A 25,303-nucleotide genomic window follows, 5' to 3' on the forward strand; every position below is an offset into this window, starting at 1 on the left:
AGGAAAAAGAATCTGTTTTTCCCAAAGAATCAAAGAAACTTAAGAAACTTCCTTAGCCACGTAACGAAAAACCAGATAAACATGTGGCGTTTCCTTTCACATATGCTTACTTAGGTACATTTTTATAATTTTTTTTTTAATTTTAATGTAAAAATAATGATTTATATATGTTTATGTAATTTATATATAGTTTTTTTTAATTTTTTATATAGATTTTGTATTTTTGAAGATTTTAGTTTGAAAATCCATAAATTTTCTTAGTTTTTTTTGTTTTTCTACATCAAGAACCCACATTGCTCAATTATCAAAAGTAAGTGCAATTTTATTAATTTTTATAATTTTTTTTTAAGTTGACATAATTTCGGATTTTTTAATTTTTAGATAGTTTTATATTAATGATTATATAATTGTTTTAGGTTTAAACTTTGCATTTTAATATTTGATTTTTTTATAATTTTTTATTATAATTTATTTTATTTTATTAATTTTTTTTAATTTAATTTAATTTCGAATTTACTTATATAAATGAGTGTATATATATATATTAACGGATATATTTTGTATAACTTTCATTTTATTAATTGTTTAGTTTGATTATTATTAGTAAATTTTTGTTTATATTTTGTTAACTTTTTAAATTTCGGGTTTTAATTGGTTAAATATGTATGTATTAAAATTATTTGTTTTTTAAGTTATATTTTATTATTGATTTAGTTAGGATATTTATAGTCAATTTTTCTTTATGTGATTTGTTAAGTTTTAAAAAAAATGTATTTTGGGTTTAAGTATATAAATGAGTACATATAACAAATTATTTGTTTTCTTTAAGCACTTTATTGTTTATTTAGTTACAATATAACTTTAATATATTTTTCTTTATATTTTGTTAACTTTTTTATTATTTTTTTGTTTATTGTTATATTTGAGTAGGTATTTTGTTGACAACTTTGTTGGTGAGATCAAGTTTTGGAGGATTTTATATTAGAGGTAATATTTTAAACCTTAATGTATAATTAAGATATTGAACTTAGTAAAATGTACAAATTATAAAATAGTGGAGACAGGATCTGAGACTGTGTGCTGCGGTGATATAAGGTTGTAATTGTGCATGTTTGATTGATTACTTGATTTGTTGTATTTATGTGAAGAATATATGTTTATTTAAATTTTAGGAAATATGATAGAAATAAAGAAAATACTGCCCAATTTTTTGTAAGATTTAGTAATTTGAGCAAGTTGGTGAGGAAATTTTAGTTTAAGTAGGTTTAATACTTAGAAATTTAGAACACACAAGAGTACATATATTAACTTTGATATCTGAATTACTTTAATAGTTTTGATCACAAATGTTAACTCTAGATAAATGTTTAAAAAAAATTATACTGTTGTTTTTCTGTTCATACTGCTGTTTTTCTGTTTCTGCTGCTATTTTTCTATTTCTGGTGCTGATTTTTTTTATCAAGATATGCCAGGGAAATTGTCATAAACATTTGCAATTTCCCTGGTTAATACTTTATGTGACAGTGCCCAACTGACGCAAAAAATACTCATATTTAACATTTGTGGCAGTGCCCAACAGACGCAAATCAGATTGTCATTTGCGTCAGTGGGGCACTGTCACAAACTGGCATTTGTTGCGTTACATATCAAACTGACGCAAAAAATCAATTGTGCCAGTTATAAACTGACGCAAATGACATTTTTTGTTGTAGTGTATATTATATGTTTAATGTAATATTACATATTATATGTGGATTTTAAATTTAAATTTCTTGTTAGCTTTTTTTTTTTAAATAATTTATTGCTAATTGACAGTAAATTATATTATATGTTTAATATGATATTATTCTAATAAGTGAGTTTAAGTTTAATTAAATTTTATTTAAGTTATAAAACGTATGGCTTTATTATTTTTAAATAATTATCATTGTAAAATATCTCAAAATTATCATATTTTTAATTTGTTTAATTATTTTAAAATAATTATCATTGTAAAATATCTCAAAAATATCATATTTTATTTTGTTTAATTATTTATTATTTTTAAATAATTATCATTATAAAATATCTCAAAAATATCATACTTTAATTTTTTTAATTTTTTAATTTATTTTATTTAAGTTTAAATGTTTACAAACTACCGTTAAATATAAGAATATTCTGTTAAATATAATAATATTCCGTTAAAGTTAACATAAAAAAAAATAAAAAACCGTTAAAACCAATAATTTCTGTTATCTACACACATATTATATAGAATAGATATTAGATACAAATAATGTGCAATACATGTTTGTTTAGTTTTATTTATAGAATTTATGAATTATTTTTACTAAATTTGTATCATTGCTATATAAATTTCAAATAAATATACAATATTATATATAAAAGAATGACATAAACATATAAAATGAAAAATTAAACCAAAATATTGTTTATGATATTTTTAAAATTATATATAATATAAAAACATTTTTGATCTTAATTTTTTTAATAAAAATTAAGATTATGTATTATATATTATTATTATACGCCCTAAACATCCACGGGTTATTAGCGAGCTGGAAAATAGCATAATTCTATCCGCCACGTGGAAGCCACCTACCCGGAGCTGCTATTACGAGTCTCCACCTCTTTAGCTCGAGGTAGTCAAAGGTTTAGTAAGAATACTCGAAGGCATCGGGTCGGCAGTGTGGACACCACGAGCTGGAACTACATCAAGCTCGAAGTACGACATAGAGCTGACACCCCCGACCATTTATGAAGTCAACCATGCAATTTAAACGTGTGCATATCAGACATCATGTGTTTACCCTATTCCTGAATTCTCGGACACATAGCATAAACGTGCGTGTTCAGGCACCCCACGACTGGTTTGGGCCATGCGGCCCATTATCCCCCTTACCTATTGATTAGACAAAACTTCATTGTCAGATTTTAGGAATTAATCATAAGTGTCACAAAAGTGACATAATAGGTAAGAAGGTCACGGGATGACCCCCTTTACCAACACCCAGGTGTCCTCTCCTGTTGAGGCTATGAAGCGGATCTCAATTTCACTTTTGCCATCAAATTTATTTTTCAGAAAATTAAGAATTGAGAATTTTGGCTTCAAATCATAGAGAACAAGGAGATTCTTTCAACATACATGCCTATAACATTTAATGTCTTAAAGAATGTTATGAATAAATTATTAATTAAGAAAGTTTATTAGCTGCTAAAATTCTTATTTTTTTTAGTGTAGCAATTAAGTCTTTTATCTTTTTTTTTTGACAAAAGTCTCTAACGTTACATAATTGCTGGCAAAAGTCTCTTATCTTTTAATTTTAGCATTTGGTGATTTGTTTAATTTTATTTTAGTTTTATTTGGTGATTACATGGGAGGTTGTAGCCCATGTTTATGGTTGTATTGTAGTCTACCCTTGTGGTGGATTGTAATCTGCGAATGATTCTAGTGTCCCAACACTGTGACAGAGTTAAAAATCGAGATGTTTTAAACTCTATCATGAGTTGTACTTTATTTGCATGTTGATACCCTGCGACAGAAATTAATGTGGCGGTGTAACGCCCTACTACCTCAGAGTCGTTACTATGTGAAGTTAAAATGTGCAATCAACTCGCTAAACGAGGTTTTTAAAGCAAAAGTGTGATTAGGTGAAAGTCTTGGCTGTAATCTTTAAAAATGTACTCTATTTCATTAAAAGTTCAAAAGTTTAACATACGGGATCCCATAACTCAGTTTATAAAATATTTACAACCTAAAGCAAGTTTACAAGTAAATAACCATAAAAAACTAGGGTTTGTACAACCATTCTAAAAAATGTCCCCAACCAAAGCAGTCGGGTAGGCCAAACATGTATGCGCCGCCCCCACGCTCTCCGTACTCATGGCTGGTTGACTTTCTCTTTGCCCTTACCTGCAACACAGAGCACCTGTGAGCCGAAGCCCAGCAAGAAAACTCAACAGTACATAGCATATGCATAATATACAATCATTGCAGCAGATATCTCAAATCTAGTCAGACAGTCCATATAATCTAACACATACACGACCATGCTGTCCCAGAAGCGTTACCAAAGCCTGGGATCTCGGTCTACACCGTAGGGATATCCCATGTATCCACTGGGGTCTCACCCTAACCACGAGCACTCCATGTGCTAGGTGGTATTCCCGGCCCCACTATCGTTCTCGGCCTTCGCCGTTCTCGGCCTTCGCCGTTCTCGGCCTTTCGCCGTTCCCGGCCCTTCGTCGTTCATTCAGCTATTTCCACATTTAGCATTCTCAAATACCAATCAAATATATAATCATTCATGCAATGCTACATCCTAGCAATAATACAATCTAGGGCCGCGCCCTGCAACAAAACTAAGGGCCCAAGCCCTGCTCTACGGGTGCTACAGTTTTCTTACCTGTATCCCGAGCTTTCCGATGCACCACGATCACAAGCATGATCCTCTAGCAGGAGCCTCTCCAAAATCCTAGTCACAACACATATAAAACACTCTTCAATGCTAGCCAATCCAAAACCACTTTCTGGGCCAATCCCATACTCTCGGAACTCCCAAATCCCTAAAACAATACATCAAAGACAGCCCCCGAACCCCCGGAGCAAAGGCTCCAAATTGAAAAATCCCATGCTCTGAAAATGGGCTAGCGCCGCGGCGCCCAACAAGTCAGAGAGCTTGCCCTGCCCAGAATCAGCCTTGCGCCGCGGCGCTCCTTCGCGAGCCCAGAAATCTGGGTTTTTCCTTGCGTTTTTCCCGAACCCAAACCACTCCAAATCATCCCAAACACATACCTAAGCCCCAAAACCAATTCAAAACCCTAAATAGACCATTCAACAACCTATAAACATCATAATCTAGCTCAATTACACAACCACTCCCAAAATTCATACTTAAGTTTCAGATTCAAACACTTAAACCAAAACTTGAGAAAAGTGCAAACTAGACCTCTAGATTCTTAAACCATAACAGTTATGAGATTTCAAACATGTTAAATACCCTTACCTCAATCAAAAATTCAACTTGAGCTCCCTCCAATCCAAGCTTTAAACTGAACTCCCCCTTGACAAACCAGCTGAATTCCCATGCAAAACAAGCCATGGCTATCTTTCAATTCCTTCCAAAATCAAGTTCAAAACTTAACAAATCAGGGACTAAATCCTTACCTCAGTGTAGACCTTGATCTGTGTTTGATTCCACACCCTTAAGCCCTTTGCTAGCCTCAAAGAACACAGCTCAACTCCTCTTAGGTCTCCCAACTTCAGCTTTCCTCTTCTTCTCTTTTCTTCTAGATTCTCCTCAAATTTCATCATAAACCAACTTCCAACTAAGTATTATACGTGACCACCTTTTCCCTTCACCTGAAGCTTATCTATCCTCAACCGATTGACCATTCTACCCTTCCTTTAATATCCTTTTCCTAACTAAACCTCAAAGGCTCTTTTGTCATTTCCTATCCATTACAATTCTACCATTTCTCCATCTAAACATGTTACTCTCTATGGTTACTAACAGTTACACAAGTTACCAAATTACCAGTTACCATTATCTCTTCAAGAACTAAATTACAAAATCCCCAAAGTACCCCTAAGCTCATCCCGAGCCGGGTATAAAATCTCGTTGTGACTTTTAAGTTATCTAGCTCTCTAGGACCGTCTCGACATGTGCATCACATTAATATCACCACATCTATATGGTACAAATCACATAATATAATTATCACATTTGTGCCCTCAACGGGCTAAAGTTACCAATTTACCCCTATCATGCAAACGGGGCCCACATACATATTTATACTACCTAAACATGCATTCTAATCACATATTCATTTAAATTCACATATTATCATACTAATTCACTTATTGCCCTCCAGGCACGCTAATCAAGGTCCTAAACCTTATTAGCAACTTAGGGTGTTACAGGCGGCCTCTGGCGATGACATCTGGCGGCTAGGCAAGGAGAAAAATGGCAGATGTTGCTGGGCTTGGGCCTTCGGATTGGGCCTTTTCTTTTTAGTTTTGTCAATTTTCTTTCATTTGTTTCAGATTTAATTCTTTCTTTCTCTTTCCATTTCAAAGTGTCAAAATACAACTTTAATTCCTACAAAACAACAATAAATTAAATCATAATCAAATATTTTTATTCATAAAATATATCATATTAGTTAAATGAAAATAATTATCAAAACTTAATTTATTTTGACATTTAAGATCAATAAAGTTGCACTTTTCACCTCTAATCAGTTGTTGATCTGAAAATCTATTTTTCATGTTTTACGGTTTTAAACTCTCTCTACAACAAAAGTTATTTTCTAAGCCTCAATATTCAATTCTCTTCTTCTCATTGTATATATCTCATGTGTTGAGAATTACCCACTCTAGTCTAGTTGATTCTAAGGATACTTTGGAAGGCTGCAAAGAAATTTGAAGATTGGTTCAGTTTCTTGGTGATACCCTACGACAGAAATGATACAAGGGTTAGATAAACTGAAGGAATAACTCATTAATTCCGCTACACAATAATGTAAGTATTCTTATCATTATCTTTGTTTGAATTCAATTTTAGAAACATGTACTAGATTTTCTTATATTAATTTGTTTACTATATGATTTACATGAAAATAAACAAGATCTTGCTATAAGTATTCTCAACAAAATTAAAATTAAAGTTTAAGTTTTAATTAAATATCTAAGTCTGGTTAGGTTTTTAATTATTTTAGATTTTATTTACATTTACGTTTCTACGTTTATGTATTTGAAATAGTTTTAATAATATTTTTTTTTGCTTTTGTTTTAATTATGGTATTTTAAAAAGTCCATGTCATTAAAAAATTACCAATTCATCATTCACGTAGACAAATAAATTCATGCCACATGGACCCTCGTTCATCCTTGTTGGCACTTAACGATCAAAAGTGGACGACTACAAGAAAAATGTAATAGTCGGGGGTATTGCCGTCAATTTTTTTATTGGGGTTACTGGTGCGTGAACTCGAAAAGAATTTAGGGTTTTGCCGCAAATTTCTCTTAATTTAATTTGAGTAAAGAATATATTGGTGTAAAGTTGAATAATTGAAAAGAATAGGTGATTAATGCGCATAAATGTTATTTTAGTAAGCTTAAATGTTTAATTAAATTAAGTTTTAATTTGTATTTTCATTTAATTAATGTGATATATTTTATAAATGAAAAAAAATGATTTTAATTTAATTTATTTTTATTTTGCAAGAATTAAATGCATTTTTGTGTTGTTGAAATAAGGAAAGAAGAGAAAAAAAATGAAAATAATTAAAGGATTAATGACATTTTTACTAAATAATGCAAAACCAAATAAAAAAATTGTTAAGTGTTTTGCACCACGTGTAAACAGCTTAACCATTATATTGTGCAGAGCACGCACCTGAAAACATAAGGTTCAAAAAATAATTTTTCAAAACATAAGGTCCAAACAAATAATGAGACTGTACGCCCTGGTTTTCCCACGGGCTGTATAGCAGGACGAGCCTCGGACTAATCAGGTTTAGTCCGAGGCTCCCGCAGGCCGAAGGTCCTATTTCCAGGACGGACCTTCTCAGCTCGAGGGGGTCCTGTTTCCAGCTCGCATTTGTTGCCCCAGAGGCCGAGAGTGACATCCGAAGGCCACGCCATGGGAGCAGCTCGGGTTACGAACTGCTCATGTCACGAGCTTCTCAAGAAGCTCTGACCCTATGGGAAGTCAAAACACGCAAGATAAACGTGCATATACCTGTCATCACGTGTCCGATATCCCCCTGACTTCTCGGACACGCAGCAGGAACGTGCGTATTCAGACACCCACGGACGGGTTGGGCCGTGCGGCCCATTATCTCATTCCATGCTGATTAGACCACACTTATGTGTCAGGTTTAGGAATTAATCATGAATGTCACAGAGTTGATAGGACAAATGGTAAGGTCACGGGATGACCTCCCTACCAACTTCCAGGTGCCTTCTCCTATAAATATGGAGACCCCGGGAGTTGATAGGGGTTGGAAAAAATAGTCTTTGAAGAACTATATATTTTGTAAACCAAATACCCAGTCAATATCAATAATATTGACTAGTGGAGTAGAATGATTTTAACCTTCGAACCACTTAAAAAGTGTCTTGAGTCACCTAGTTCTTTCCTTAAGATTTCATATCTGTGACGGTTATACTTTTAGTACTAATCTCTTTCTCTTCTTCTCTTAATTACCTGTTGCCGAAGAACCGCGTCAACAGAGACATAATACAAAGTCGAACACAAAATATAAACCCTTTTAAATAAGAAAAATATTTTTTGTTTTTTTCCAACAAAACTCATCTTGCTCACTACATCTATCTTACTAAAGTTTCTCGTCTGAAACTACTATAGTTTCATGGGTAATTGACTTAAACTACTTTGTGAAGAAAAAATAGTAACTTGTGGAGGGAATGGAATGAGAATCTTTAAAGTCAGTGCTGAGACCAGCTCACCATTCAGCTATCAGAACACTGTGAAAGAAAATTTGGATCCTTTCTTCGGTCTCATTCGTTCGTACATATATATAGTACAGAAATTCACACGCATTCGATACGCGTTCCTAGGATAATTTTTCTACATGAATTTCACTTTAAATTTTATCGGTAGGACTTTTAATGTTCTCGATCAGTTAACAATTTTCGGTGTAAATTTTTTTATGACCGTGTATATTGTAACTATTTAGAGTATCCTGCAAATTTTCAGAATATTTCGAATAGTTTACAATACTAAAAACTGAGTTCAAACATGTTAGTTGTACGCGTGACTAATTTTTTTACGTGCGTGGAAAACAATATGTTTGAACCTAATTTTCAGTACTGTAAACTATTCGGAATATTCTAAAAATTTGCATGATACTCTAAATAGCTACAATATACACGGTCATAGAAAAAATTCGCGCCGAAAACAATTTACGGATCGAGAACACTAATAACTCTACCGATAGGGCCTAAAGTGAAGCATCTATAAGAGAATTCTTCCATATATATATATACGAAGAATTTTTAATGGTTCATAAATAAGTACTAATATAATTATGATAATATAGCAATATAATAATTTAATATAATAAATTACTAATAGGCAAATATTTTTTATATTAATTCGAATTTAGTTAATTTTTTTATCATAATTAATTGTATTTCCAACTAATAAAAAATACTAATATATTTAAAAATTGACAGAATTTAAAAAATGAAAATTTTACAATATAACTAACATAGACATACAAGATGTTAATAAGATAAAATATTCATTAAAAAAAATAACAATACAAACTTTCCAACTAAAAACATATTGATACTCAATCAAGACTTGATGCGGAAGAAGGAATATTTGCGACAAAATTCTGTATAGTTTTACAAAAGTTGCCACAAACCTTCAATCAAAAAATTTGATGTCAAAAGTTGCGACAAAATAAGTTTGTTGCAAATTACTTATTTTAGGTGAAATATTATAAGTTAAGTGACAATTAAAATAAAGGTGACATGTTAAAAAATAATAATTAATAGAAAAAATAATTTTAAAACTTTTTTTAGAATGTGGCAATGTTATCTACAGTCTTGGTAGCTTCTGGAAAAAGAGAGGAGGATTTAACGTGGAACATATCTGGCCACACAAAACTTTTCATACACAAAGACCAAACTCAAGAGCTCTTTGATTTGACTCTACTTTTTACTCTCGTCTATAAATATACCATAGGTGGGGGTGGGTGGGGGGACAAGCTCAATATTTAGAATTTTAAAAAAAAAAAATGTTTGAACTCATCTAAACACACATACATAAGTTATAGTCAAGTCAAATAAATAATTCTGTTTACTTCGTATATAAGTAAGGAAAAAAAATATTATATATATATGTACAATAAATATATAAGTAAAAAACAAAAAATTTTATAAACTAATATTATTATATATTGGTATAAAGTTAAATTATTGGAGAGTTCTAAATAAAAAATATCTCACCTAATTTTGTTTTTTTTTATTTAGTGCTTATTCTTTTTTAATAATTATTTATATTTATCTAATTTCTAATGATTTATATTTTTTAGGAAATAATTATACTTATTTTTAAATTTATATATATTACTATTTTTTAAATTTTGAATTATTTAAATCAAAGTTCAAATATTTTGTTGCATTGTGTGCAACATAAATATTTGAACTTTGTTTTCGGTACTTTAAATATTAAAAAAAATTCAAAAATTGGTGTGATGCTTGTGTATAACTAAAATGTACACAATCATATTAAAGCAATTAATATTCTAATTATTTACATACTAAAAATACAAATAATAAACCAATAACCATTTTAGGGAGAATTTCTCGTAATTTTTTTTTTTGCTCCATTGTACTTTGTAGCTGGCTCGCCGCTATACACCACTACTCTTCCAAACAATGAAATTAAAAGATTTCATCTCTTCCTAAAAATCAAGAAAATCATCCTTGTTGTCATCATCGTAATCATGAAGGTACAGATTAAGTTACAAATATATACTAATTATCAAATAAATTCCAACTTGTTTTCGTAAATATCATGTTTCTGATTTCATTGTTCATCAATTTGGTAAATATAATGGTCTCTTCAAATATTAAAGTAAATAAAATAGATTTTTCTTTTCTTTCCCATATAGTAGAACAATTAGTCATTTTTTCTTTCCACTTTTGTCCTCTTAACATTGTCTTCAAATATTCCCTAAATAGCAATATTAGTATTCTTTTACCCCTAACTACTTCTTTTAATACGAATTTACTCTTAAACATTTTATCTAGCCTCTTGTAGATATATAGATATATTTATATATGAATGAATGAGGTACGACTAGCCTCTTGTAGTACAGTCGAAAGACGAGAAATGCTTGTCTTTTTAGAGATGAATGCGGTTCTAGCTAGTAGAACAGATTGAGTCGTGTGTTGTAGTGCTTTTGAATTTACAAGGTTTCGGAGATATTTATAAGGTTTCGGAAATTGGGCCGGGCAGATGACATCAGATGTGCTTTTGAAGTGCGAATTTTCGATGTCACATCTGATGTCACATCTGATGTGTATTAAGATTTGTAATTTGTAAATGCGGCGGATGTCATCCCTGATTTGACTTGGAATTTGGACCAGCCCACACCACATATACTCGATTTTAAATTATTGTACTCTGGCTTGGGCAACTCGATCTCCAGCCTAGAAATTTCTTTTTGGTAGTTCGATATATTTACAAAAAAATACCCACTTGTTATATTAAAGTTTGTGTTATCCTTAAAAAAAGAGTAATAAATCACTATCGATTTATTATTTTCTTTATAAACGAGGACAAAACGTAAAAATAAATATTACACATTTGTAGCACTAGATCTAGGTGTAAAAGTTATATAGATACTTTCCCTTTTATAATATAATTTCAGCATATAACTGTAAGTGGGGTTAGATCATTAACCACTTACCCATATAACCTCTCAGTCAGTAATTAATAAATTTATGTTTTCATAATAATCACAAAGGTATAAATCAATAATTCAAAAAATGAATTTTTTCCAATAGTTTTTTACAAGAATAATGAAATTCCATCTAAAAACCAATTCGTAATTAGTAGGGTTACCCATGTTAATTCGGGAATTGGTAGAGTTACCTATGTTCATTCTTATTAATGACTCAATTTTCTTACACTTATTCCATACAAGATACCATCTCCAATATTAATGACTCAATCTTGAATCATATGATCACAAGTGACCTGACCTTTTTCAGGACGCTTATTTTTTTTGGAACTCAAATGTCTTTTTGCACTATTCGGAATTCGTGCAGCTTATTTCTAGGGAACCTGAGTCATGATATCATGACAAGAATCATGAGGCTCCTTCTAAAAACCAATTAGTGATTAGTGGAGTTACTCATGTTCTTATTAATGACTCAATATTTTTACACTTATTCCATATCGGACACCATACCTAATTGTTGGGCCCAAAATGCTCGGCCCAAAAACTCTTTCCTCATTTATCGAATATTCAAAACAGATATATCATATTGATTATGCCTTGGAAGTTCTGATGAGTTTTGGAATTTATTTTTGTTTTGGTTTGACTTTAATGGTGTTTATTTTGTATTGTAGGCTAAAAAGTTGTTGGGCATTATTTTCTTTCTTGTTGGTAAGAATTATGTACAGTGAGGTTTTTATTTATGTATATAGTTTTGTTGTGTTCTACCATTGTATGTAACGTTACATAATTGTTGCACATTTTCTCCAAAGCGTTATCCCTCTATTAAATTGAGAATTAAATGTGAATGTTAGAGACTATTGCCGCTACAAAATAAAAGATCAACGACTTAAATGCTTCAATTTTGAAAGAATTGAGACTTTAACAACCAATTTCAATATAATTTTTTTTCAAGAAGATCAAATACTTTATAATTAACATATAAAAAAATTATTCCTTAGATTTTTTAAGAGGCTATTGACTACCCTTGATAAATTGTGGTTCTACTACTGTATAGACAATATTTTGTTTACAATATACCAGTTTCTCTATTTTTTTTACATTATTTAAATATTATATTTTTAAACATTTTTATTTAAAATAATAGAAATAAATAAATAAAAACTAATAATTTTGGAGGGAGAAAGAAATAAAATTGTATAATCCAAATTTATTATTTTTAATTTTTTCTATTATTTTAATTAATAAAAATATTTAAAAATATAACATTTAAATAATATAAAGAAAAAAATAAAGAAACAGATATATTGTTAAATAAAATTATTTTGTCTTAATTATTTAACTAAAAAAAAAGATAGGATACTTACACTACAAGAAAAATACTTATTATAATACCAAAAAAGTATTATAAAACAGTTATCATGATACTTTTTGAAGCATTAAGGAAAACTGTGTTATCGCAAGTTATGACACTTTTCATAATACATTTTTCCACTTATACTAAAGTATTATTGAAAACTCTATCATAAGACTTTTTTGGTATTGTTTTAATATGCTTAAATTATCATTATCCTTAATAGTTTTCATAAGTCTTTATTACACTTATATTAAGAGTATTATTGAATACTCTACAATAATACATTTCTGAAACTTTATCTTTTCTGAAACTTTGTTTGGTGATTTTTTTTTTGTACTACTGTAACTGCTGCTGCTTGATTGATTCATACATATCCTCTGAGTGACTGAACTAGCCTAATACTATTTCTCTCTTAGCTCTATTGGCTTAAAAAGGAGAAACTATAATTCATAAACTGCTTATCCGCTTGAGTGAAACCTCGGGTAATTTCGAAATTTCAAGTAAAGAGATAGCCCTGGCAATGGAGCATAGAAATTCTAATTCCGAAGGCTTAAAAGTAATTATAAATGTATTTATATGAATCTAGAAGTTCTGCTTTCTTACAAATTACAATTCACTTTTGGATTCACTCCACATGTCCTTAGGCTGTGAAAGGCAGTATATGGCTATTTGAACAAGAACAAGCATTGGGTTTCTGCAGTGTCTCAACAAACATTAATTATTAATTATTAATTATTCCACCAGCTTTAATAATTTTATTTATTTCCTTTATAAAAATAGAAGCATTAAATATCACAATCAACATCTTTATTATTTGTGACTTACTTTTGGTGTAATAAATATATACCTAAATGCTTGGATTACACATATATGGTTTTATTTAGAATAATGATCACTTGTTAACTAGTTAATAAAGTACGTATAGTCATATATATATATATATATATACATTTAGTGTTGACAGAAGATCATGATCATGATGATCTTTAGTCCTTCAGATTTGGAAAGAACCATCAACCACTTACAGAAAGTTAGTCACATGTCTCTCTAACTATCACCTAACACAAAAATCGTATAGCAATACTTAATTTAAGCTATAACAAAAGTTACAAACTGGGAATGTTACTGGCAAAACAAGGTCCAAACCAACAAAAACAAACGGCTAGGTACATACACATATTATATCATCTGATCTTGAATTATATTAATTATATATACATATACATAAATGTGTATGTATATGATTCCAAATAAAATATATCTTAAATAACAATTTATCAAACAGTTACCAGAATAAGAACCAAGGTATCCAAATTACAGATAAATTCAACTTCATAAAGTTTACATCTCCAAGGTATCCAAACAATTATGCATAAAGTTTACATCTCCACTTTCAGCATAGATTATATATGATAGCTCTGCAGCAACATTAAAATGGTAAGAAAACTAATCAAATTTACAATGAAGGTGGTTGGAGAAGTTGAACTTTAAACTATTTTTCATCATTTTTATAAGAACAACACTCACAGTCACAAGATTCACATTAGAAAACACCTAAACAGAGAGACATATAATTAAATTTTCAAAAATGTAATAGATAATGTCCCAAATTGATGGTTTTATATTGACAAAGTAAAATGAAAATAATTGTCGATTTCTATTCCTAAACCGAGGAGCAAAATACCTGGAGGCTTGACGTCACCGGAATTGGTAACGTTGATTTCCGTTCACCAATGAGATTGACTTCGCCGAAATCGATTTTGAAAGGGCACAACCAATACTGCTTTTTTTGCTCAAAGCAAACACCTCAATTTTCGATCAAGTACTGAAAATAACGAGTAAGATTACTGAAGTAAGAACAAATTTGAAAACTAATCTGAAATAAAAGAATATATAAACAGAAAAAAAAAAACAATCATCGGAAACAATGGAGCTAATGGTGGTGGTTTGGGATTAAGGAGTGAGGATTGAGGAGTGAGGAGTGACCGTCAAACCAAGTACCTGAGCAGATCAATGATCAGATCACTGGAGCAAGTCACCTGAGCACGTTTACACCGGAGCAAGTCACTGGAGCAGGTCACCATTGCTCCTGATTTTGTCAAAGAGTGAAGAAACAATATAGGTGAATTTGTGATTGGGCCATCGGTGAAGAGTGAAATTTTTGATTGGGCTTTTATTGACTTTATAATTTTAGGCCCATTTTGTAAAAACCAAAATCTTCAGTACATAGTACGTATATACATTATAATTATTGTGTGTTATTATAATACATTTTTAATTGGATTATAATCATGCATTATGGAAACTAATAATTGTTGTAGTGTTAATTGCTACACTTTGGAAAAAAAAATAGCAGCTAATAACTTTCTTAATTAATAATTTATTCATAACATTCTTTAAGACATTAAATTATAGAGGCACGTATGTTGAAGGAATCTCCTTGTTCTCTTTAATATGAAGCCAAAATTCTCAATTCTTAATTTTCTGAAAATAAATTGGACCGCAAAAGTGAAATTGAGATCCGCTAGGACAAAGGGTTCACTATGTTTATTTGTTCGAACTTACAAAAGACTCCAAGTAGGAAGTTCAAGTTCGAATCCCACTAGATCCACAAAAAACAGACTTTTTTTTAAGGAAAAAAAACTTTCACAAAAAACTTTCACAAATAAAGACAACAAGCAACATAAAATATATATGAGAATTTTTTTATAGGAGTTTCATTTTAAACCCTATTAGTAGGGTTTTTAGTGTTTCTCGACTATTTTTGACGCAATTTTTTTTATGACCGTGTATATTGTAGCTATTTAAAGTATTTGCAAATTTTCAAAAAATTCCGAATAGTTTACGGTACCGAAAACTAGGTTTAAACATATTGTTTTCCACGCACATAAAAAAAAATTAGTTTAAACCTAGTTTTCGATACTATAAACTATTCAAAATTTTCTAAAAATTTGCATAGTGCTCTAAATAGCTACAATATACACAATCATCAAAAAAAAAAAAAAAAAAAAAAATGGTATCCAAAACTACACATTGAGAGTCCTACTGGCTTCCCCTATATATTTATATATATAAAGCTAGAAGAAGCATCTGCAAACTGCGATGGTGATGAAGGAAACAGCATAGAGAAGCCAAGCGAGTATGAGAAGAGGCTTGTTAAGCGGAACAGTAATGGCGGCGAAGAAGGCAGTCACCGTAAACAACACTCCAAATTGTCGAAGCACTAAAGCTGTTTGAGGGAACTTGGTGGCAATGTTTCTGCTAACAAAGATTGAAGAGAAGGAGAGTACGATAGCCATTGATACCACTTCCATGTTTGGAACCAACTTGGATTGAATCTGGCACCACAGTGCTGCTATCTGTATTGCCGATGCAAAGCAGAACCCCATAATAAGCTCTGTCCACATCAACTCAACGGGTCGCCCTGGTCGATCTGCAGCAGCAGCAGCAGGAGCAGCTTCTGGAGGGGCATTATTCAGGCCTGCCTCCAGGTCCAGCGGAGCAGCGCCGGGCTTGGCAGATGAAGAAGTTGACCCCTTCGATGTCATTTATATATATATATATATATATGAATGAATGAATGAATGAGGTACAGTCGGAAGACTAGAGAAATGCTTGTGTTTTTAGAGATGAATGCTAGTAGAACAGAATGAGTCGTGTGTTGTAGTCTTTTGAATTTAAAGATTTTAGGAGGACCTTCAACTTCAAGGAAACTTCCTTGGCCACGTAGGATGTAAATGCCGTGTATGGATCCCAGGTGTAATGGTCAAATCAATATTTTTTTATTAAGTTTAACTAATAAAATAAAGAAAAAAAAGAAAAAAAAAAGAAAGCAACGTTATCACGTTATCCAGCAGTGACAAACATTGCTAGTTTTCTTCTAAATCAGACTCTTCCACATCAGCCCAAGAAAAAATAATCTGATGTCCCCAAAGAGTCTTCTGTCCCCTGTTGAAATATGTATTTTATTTATATTTTTCCTTATCTGTATCAATTATATCTATAAAATATCACGTTTATATAATTTGTATGTATGCATGCGTATGCTATATATATATATACTACATATAATTAATTTGCAAGGTAAGTTTAATTAGTTTTATTTATAGAATTTATTAATTATTTTTATTAAATTTATATTAATGTCATATAAATTTTAAATAAATATCTTATTTTAATTAAATAATTTATTTATTTTTGTTTAAATTTATATTTGTTCTAGTTTTTGAATTTAGGAGTGACAACAAAAAATTATATATTATATGTTTAATGTAATATTAAATATTATACGTGTATTTTAAATTTAAGTTTTTTGCTAGTTTTTTTTAAAAAGTAATTTGTTGCTAATTGATAGCAGATTATATTACACCTTTACTATGATATTAGTTTATTAAGTGATTTTAAGTTTAATTAAATTTTATTTAAATTATAAAACGTATGATTTTATTATTTTTAAATAATTATTATTGTAAAATATCTAAAAAATATCATATTTTAATTTATTTAATTATTTATTATTTTAAAATAATTATCATTATAAAATATTTGAAAAATGTCAAATTTTAATTTGTGTAATTATTTATTATTTTTAAATAATTATCATTGTAAAATATCTCAAAAATATCTTATTTTAATTTTTCTAATTATTTATTTTATTTTATTTAAGTTTAAGTGTTTACAAACTACCGTTAAGTATAAGAATATTTTGCTAAATATAAGAATATTCTGTTAAAGTTAACATTAAAAAAAAACTGTTAAAACCAAGAATTTCCGTTATCTACACGCTTATTATATAGAAGAGATATATATATATATGCAAGTACACATTTATATTAATTAAAAATATCAAATAAATATAGCACAAATTTTTATATATAATTTGTATTCTTATAATTACACATTTATATCAATAAAATTATCAAGTAAATATAGAATAATTTTTTTTATATAATTTGTATTTATAAATTACACATTTATATTGATGAAAATAGCAAATAATTATAGAACAATTTTTTTATGAACAATCACACATACATTTTTTTACATAATTTGTATTCATAAATACACATTTATATTGATAAAAATATCAAATAAATCTAGAGAAACAATTTTATTTTTATATAATTACATATACATACCTACAAGTGATTGACTTCTACCACAATTTTTTTAAGATCATTATCTTTTTATATAATTACACATACATAATTGATGAGTGAGTGAATCCCAATAATACAAGCCTAGGCACCAACTAGTCATTAGCTGGGCCCTTGAAAAGTGATTTTTGTTTTTTTTTTGAAAAGAACTAGTCATTAGCTGGGCCCTTGAAAAGTGATTTATTTACGTAGGATGTCCATTTGTGTTAGATTCAGATGGAAAATATTCTTTCTCCATTTTAACATAAAGGAAGGAAACAAGTTGCTATTTATTATTACAATTATTATTATTATTATTATATATAAAAAAAAAAATCACTTTCTTTCTTTTATGTTTCTTTTCTTTCCTGTTATTGAACAGTGGGTTCTTTCTTCCTCTCACTGAGTATAAGTCTTTTCTATTTTGATATAAAAAGAGAGCTTCAGTGTTGAAAAACCAGTAGCAATACTAAGCTAGAATATGTTTAATTTTTTTTAAAAGAAAAAAATAAAGACCAAGCTTCTTATATATATTTTGTGAGGGAATTAAATACTGGTCAAATATTTAATGGTTTATTGAAGAATTATATTAAATTGAAAATTTTACATTTTTTTCTACAAACCGGTATCAATATACATTGAGAGATGCTGCACATCCCGATCCCGATTGAAATAAATCACGGACAATATGTATGCTATAAAAATATTCACGTGGCACTTATTCATTTGATTTTTTTACTCTGATTACTTTATTAAATTTGATTTTCTCTCTCTTCTATAGAAAAAGAAAGACAAACTTTTGTCTTTTGCTTATGGAGATAATGAAAAACATTACTCTATAGTCCATAAAAATCTTCTTTTTGCTTATGGAGATGATCTTCTATAGAAGAAAAAAAAGTCAAATCTATGTTGCTTTTTGCTTATGGAGATAACGAAAAACATTATCTCTATACTCCATATCCATCTCCAGTCCAAGATTCTAGAGGTTTGAATGCTCAATCCCTCATTTATGATTTTGTTAAGGTAAGATTCACATTCACATGTTTGAATATCTAGAATTTTATATTTAAGTTTTTTTTTCTCATATTCCCTCTTTCTATTGTAAGTTTGAATATTTTTATTGAAATTTATGTTTAGTATCCAAGAAAATAAATTTAACTTTTATTTGATATGAAAATTAATTTTTACAATCAATAAAAGGGATTATGAATCGAATTTCTAGGTCTTCTACTTGCTCCTTTACAATCAATCTATAGTGTTTCTAACGAAAAAATCTATTTTTTTATTATTAAATTGAATAATATTTTTTAATTAATATGGCATACACTTGTAACTCCATAAGCACGATCCTGTTTCTAAACCCCTAGCGATAACCTAGTCACAACCATAATATAAAACATCATCAAAATGAGTAAATAAATACTTCTAGACCCAACCCAAGCCTCCAAATATGACAAAATTTTCCCTTAAGCATCGCGACCCTCCAAACACCATGCCGCGGCCCGCCTCCAGACAGAGCCAGCAGCCTCCTTTTTCAAGCCTAGGCCGCGGGGCCCTAGAACAGGGATGCGACCCAACCACGAACCAGCCCAAAAACCTCATTTTCTCCATTTAAAAACCTTCCAAAAACATATCCAAACATCCCCAAATTCCAAAATCAAAGTTCCCAAACATCCTAATTAACCAAAACCACTAAAACCCAAGCTTCAATTCTTTCAAAAACTCATCAAAACACAGAATCCAATTCAAGCTTAAAAACTTTAAAAACTCAGAACTTAAAACTTGGATTACCTCTGATTGAGTTGTTTCCTAGCTAAATCCTCCAGCTAATAAGCTTCTAATCTTCCCTAGAATCGTTATGCCTCGATCCTCGCTTGAATCCGAGTCCTAGAACTCATGTTTCCTTCGAAAATGTGATTGGGTGTCGAAAATGGAACTTTGAGGGAGAGAGAATGTAATGAACGTTCTTTTTATTTCTTACAATATACACAGGCATATACATGTTTATAGCATTTAGCACTTAGCATGTATCACATAATAGTTCACAATCAATCATACTTATAAGTATGTTCCAAAAATCTCAGTACTAATAAGCACACAGTTGCTGAGGATCTAATATTTCAGGGCACAGGTTTAACATGGTGTCTCATGCATATAGGTAAAGCATATATACCACATTTAAGCAGTTATACATATAACTACATAAATAGTTACCAAACCATGAGTCGAGCTTGACTTCAGTGATGTGTGTACATGCCAAGCCAGTCTACAGGAACCCTAACCTTGGCATGCTCTGATACCAAGTTGTAACGCCCTGGTTACCCCAGAACAGTTATGGTGATCGGTGAACCGGAAATTTGACCCGCTACCCGAGTCCTTTGGTTAAAAATGTGTTCTAAGTGTTATTAACAATTTAAGGTGGAAAAAACAATAAAGAGGAAAGGATATTTTTCATTAAGTATACAAACCGCTCATGAGCTATTTAAAACATTTACAAGTTATTTACAACTCCAAAATGGCCACTACTGTTTCAAATTTACAACCCCGCCGGCCTAAGCGGCAAAAATAGGGTAAACCTCCTAGTCCCTCTGAGAACTTCTTGGCCGTGGTGGTCAAGCGGCCGCATATGTACACATCACCACCTAAGCTCTCCACTCAAGGCTAGGTGAGCTTTTCTTTCCCTTTACCTGCACCACATAGCACCCATGAGCCAAGGCCCGGCAAGAAAACACAATATAGCATGATATAATATCAACAATGATCATAATAATCATTCAGGACTATCAGTCCAAAACAGATAGGTGACAGTTGCAAAAGTCACTAAATTGGGAATAACTCCCTTCAGCCTTGTGTCGATAGAGTCACCAGGGCTTAACAAGTAAGTGGACCTTTCATTAGCTTAAAGTTAGGTGCATGGTGACTGGTCACCAACATAACCTTCCTCATGACCGTAGAGTCATAACCCTGGAACATCGTTCCCTAGCCATGTGACAAGCAGTCACCTGGGCCTTATGCCCTGGCTCTCAGTAACTAGTCTTAGACTAGCCAAGCGCTTATAAGTTCATCGACCTTAGGGTCGGTCCAGTGTTAATGCCTTAGAGCCATTCAACACTGATATCGATTAGATCTAATCATCATTCGTCCCTGCGTTCAGGACACTTATGCCGTTTCTGACTCTTAGGTCAGTGCCCCTGACTAGTCAGTGTCGCATACAATAAACGATATTCACTAGCATTTAATATGCAATCCATGTCCACATTTATCAATCAACATGCCTCAATAACAAATATGCATGTCATATATACACAGGGTGCAGTTTTCTTACCTCAGGTTCGAGCGAGAAATATTATTAGAACGACTCATGAGAACGATCGATCTTTTGGTTCCTTAGCGGTTACCTAATCACAACCAATTATAACCTCCATTAATGAGAATCAACATGCATAGGGTCTTAACCTAAGCACCACTCTCGGGACCTCGAAACATGCCCACACGGTGAGTAGATTCGATCCCGGGCCTTAAGGATTGAAACCCCAAGTCAAAAACCCTTAAAAACACTCAAAACGGGACTTTGAAGGAACAGAGTAGCGCTACAGCGCTGATCCCTAGCGCCCCAGCGCTATTCTCAGAACCTCCAACACGCCCAAATGCCCCCTGAGTAGCGCTGTAGCACCCTAAGGTGGACACTATAGCGCTACCTCCAGACCAGGAATGTAACTCCCACTTCTTTCTACAAATGCATTATTACAATTATGAAAAATAAGAGAAGATATTTGTATTCATACTTTTGAGTGCATTACAATATTAATCGAATGCTAGAGCTATTAAGTAAAAGTGGAAGAATAACTAATGAATATGCAACTATAACATTCATGGGCATTTCATTAGTATAATACCCATAGAATGATGCTAAATACAAGCAAACAATCACTAAAGTTATGAACAATAAAGAGAAATTCATGATTTGATGATGAATTTTATCTAGAAGGTTAAGAGATGAAGAAGTTGTGGAAGTAAATGGTTGAAGGAACAAGTATTTATAGGACAAAAACTAGCCGTTATGACCGTTGGTGAATAGTGATCCGACCGTTAGAAATAATAACCTGACCGTTGGGGATATAGTTGTATTCTATTATGGGATTTTAACAATTCTAAGTTGTTGAAGTAACCAATAAGTGGGAATAATTAATTTATGGGTGTTAGAGAAACTTTTTCAGAAAAGTTTGTGAGTCAAAAATGCTGGACTAAGTAATATAAGAAGATTGGGAAATTTTCATTTTTTTTACTATTCACCGGGTACTATGTTAGAAGTGTGTCCTAAAAGCATGTAAAGACATTTGTTTTTTCTATGAATAAATAAATACAATGGTTTATTATTATTGTCATATTTAGATTGTTAAATTATTGTTTGAATAATTTTGTAAATATCAGAAAAATTCCATACTCATTATTGAGGATGTAATCTTGTATTAGTACGAGAGAATTAAGATCACATGAATGAATAAAAAATAGTCAACAACAACAAATTAAAGTTATGGAATTCTTTAATTGGAGTTGTAAGTACGGTTTACTGAGTATCATAATGATACAAATAATATAGATTCAGATTATTGATGTAGAAAGACATCTCGGTAAAGGTGCTTTGTATAATATGATTATATATGACATGGATCGATATGAATTAAAGTCTTTATCTAAAAACCATTTAACAATAAAGACTTGTAATTCATATCATAACTGATGATCATTTATAGATCAACCTAAATCCTGAGTGTTCATGAACTCCTGTTCATGTTTATTAAATCTTTTGATTCATTCGTTAAGGTCTCTTCAAAGAATGAGGCTACTGACTTTTGTTTTGGAGATTTAATATCATGGATGGCTGGGAACATGTATCAACAATACGGAATCTATTTTTTCCTAACGGATCGTATATTAGTTGTAACGACCCGACTTTTCTTAACTAGACCCACCGAACACGACTATGACTATCCGAGGTCAACTGGACCCTTACGGTCAAATCTATGGTAAAAATCGGACGTTAGAAACTAAATAAACTTTAAAGTAAACTTTGGAAGATTTTACATTGGAGTACTTTGAAATAAAATAGTATTTGGATGGGATCCCATAGTTTTAAAAACAAAATGTAGTTAAACGTAACTTAAGAAATAGTCTGTAGCCACATGGCTTTCTTTAGATAAACTAGTACACATGAAATTGATAAAACTATTACTGGACTCAGCGGAAAACTTAAGAGAACCCTAACGACCCTGCAGGTCGGTTGTTTCACAGTATGCATACTTCAGACAGAATCCCCTCCAGCTTATTGCACTGCTCCTTAAGTTTTGCCCTTACCTACACACACAGAGTAACTGATGAGCTATAACGCTCAGTAAGGAAGCTAGCTACAACTTATGACTCTACTATCCAAAACAAACTTTGCACAACAGAAATTCATATCTAGAAACTGCAAACTGAGCAACATGTCTAGCATATTCACATAAGTCAAAGTGTTGCGTAACATACTGAAAACATATAACTGAGCCATCGTGTTATCTGTGGGGTTTTAATCCCAATGTGGCCTCCACGGCCCAGAGAATACTCACCTCCCGTACCAAAGGGGTACACTCCGCTAAAACACGATGACTTTACTGACTTGGCGGATAACCCCACTGTACGGCTGCATGGGGAATCCGCCTTCACAAGGCCTTGTACTGAGCCATCGAGTTATCTGTGGGGTCATGATCCCCGGGTGGCCTCCGCGGCCCAGAGAATACTCACCTCCCGTGCCAAAGGGGTATACTCCGCTAAAACCCGATGACTTTACGGACTGGACGGCTAACCCCACTACACGGCTGCATGGGGTCCACCCTCACAAGGTTTCCCTTGACAGTCACAAACATTGCACATGCATTCATGATATACTAAGCACATTCAAACCCGATAGATGGTACTATGATGCGCATCCAGCCATATAATCACACATATATATAGCAACTAGAATTTAACCAGCAGTAAACAAACATGCAAGCAATTCACTAGAATCACAACAAGCTAAGTTACTCTTGGTGTATACTTCCTTACCTCTTGTCCTTAGCTTTCGTGAATTATGTCTTTGTGAGTATTTCCGATCGTGTTTAGACCCTATAATAATATTGGGACAATATGTCTTAGTTTATGCTTACTAAGATTCTAAAATATAAATAAGGGAATTTAAAATCAAAACTGAAATTCTCGACCCTGGCCCAACCCGAGCCCTTGGGGTAAAATGACCATAATACCCCTCCCAATATCCTGAACTCAAATTAGAAAATTATTATTTCCGATAATAATTTTATCATAAACTATGTCCAAAATTTCAAGTCAAAACTCCAATTATTTCTTAAAATTCCATTTTCTGATGCTCAAATCCAATTCACAAGCCTCGAGCCCACTTCTTGATCTTGAGACTTAAAATTGGTAATATTGTACTTCCTAAAATATTCTCTAAGTCCTTGAAAATATTTCATAGGTTCTAAGTCATCAAATCTAAACTTTGAAACTAACTCCCAAACTTAGAATTTTTATTGAAGCTTACATAATAATTCCGAGCCTAGCTTGTAAATTATTATACTTGGACAATTACCTAGAGAATTTTTATCCTTAATTCTCAATAATCAGATTTTGATCTTAGAATACCTAATGCCAAGCCTTGCAGTAACTTCCTAAAGTTTCGGGACCAAATACCGCTTTTTGTCCTTTTGGTTACATAACTATTTGTAACCAGATGGGTCATATGCACACATGCATGCACGTGACCCCATTCTCATCAACCTCATCACATATTCAGCCATTGCCATCCGAACCAAGGTTTCTCACCATGGCAGCCACGATCTCACTCCCTAGACCACCATGCTCATCACTTCGGCCACCACCATCACCACCACCGGCCTCCATGCGTGGCCACCCAAAGTGGTATCCCCTACGCACGGCCAGCCATCACCACCCATCTTCAACCACCACCAAATCATCTCAAACTTCAAGAACACATATATTAAACTATCCCTAGCACCTTAAGGATGTTCTCTAGTCCTAAAATGTTGATTAAAACCATACATAACAGCCCATAAATTCATCACCATCCTAAGAAACGAAAATGAAAAATCGGAAACTTAAAACTTCGAAGGAAATTTATGAATATATACCTCTTACTATGGCCGGTTCTTGGTGTGTTCTTTCTTCTCCTCAACTTAGTCCAAAACAGTTTTTCCTTCGAACTGTTCTTGTACTGAAACCTTCAAGAATACTCTCCTTTCCATTGCTTTCTTCTACAATGGATTAAGAGGTTCTATGAACGTGTTGAGGGTCTGTAACTTCAATGAAAAAC

At 31.7% G+C, this 25,303-nt stretch overlaps 1 long non-coding RNA gene across 1 annotated transcript; it reads right to left on the reverse strand.

The window, feature by feature from the left end:
• Window positions 1–13,906: 13,906 nt before the first annotated feature.
• LOC133820889 (uncharacterized) lies at window positions 13,907–14,941 on the reverse strand. The gene is made up of 3 exons (XR_009887214.1): window positions 14,804–14,941; window positions 14,487–14,627; window positions 13,907–14,220 (listed from the first exon to the last, which is right to left on the reverse strand). It is a non-coding gene; the product is annotated as an uncharacterized LOC133820889 (long non-coding RNA).
• Window positions 14,942–25,303: the final 10,362 nt, after the last annotated feature.

This window comes from Humulus lupulus, chromosome 3 (genome assembly GCF_963169125.1).
Source record: "Humulus lupulus chromosome 3, drHumLupu1.1, whole genome shotgun sequence".
NCBI classification, from domain to species: domain Eukaryota; kingdom Viridiplantae; phylum Streptophyta; class Magnoliopsida; order Rosales; family Cannabaceae; genus Humulus; species Humulus lupulus.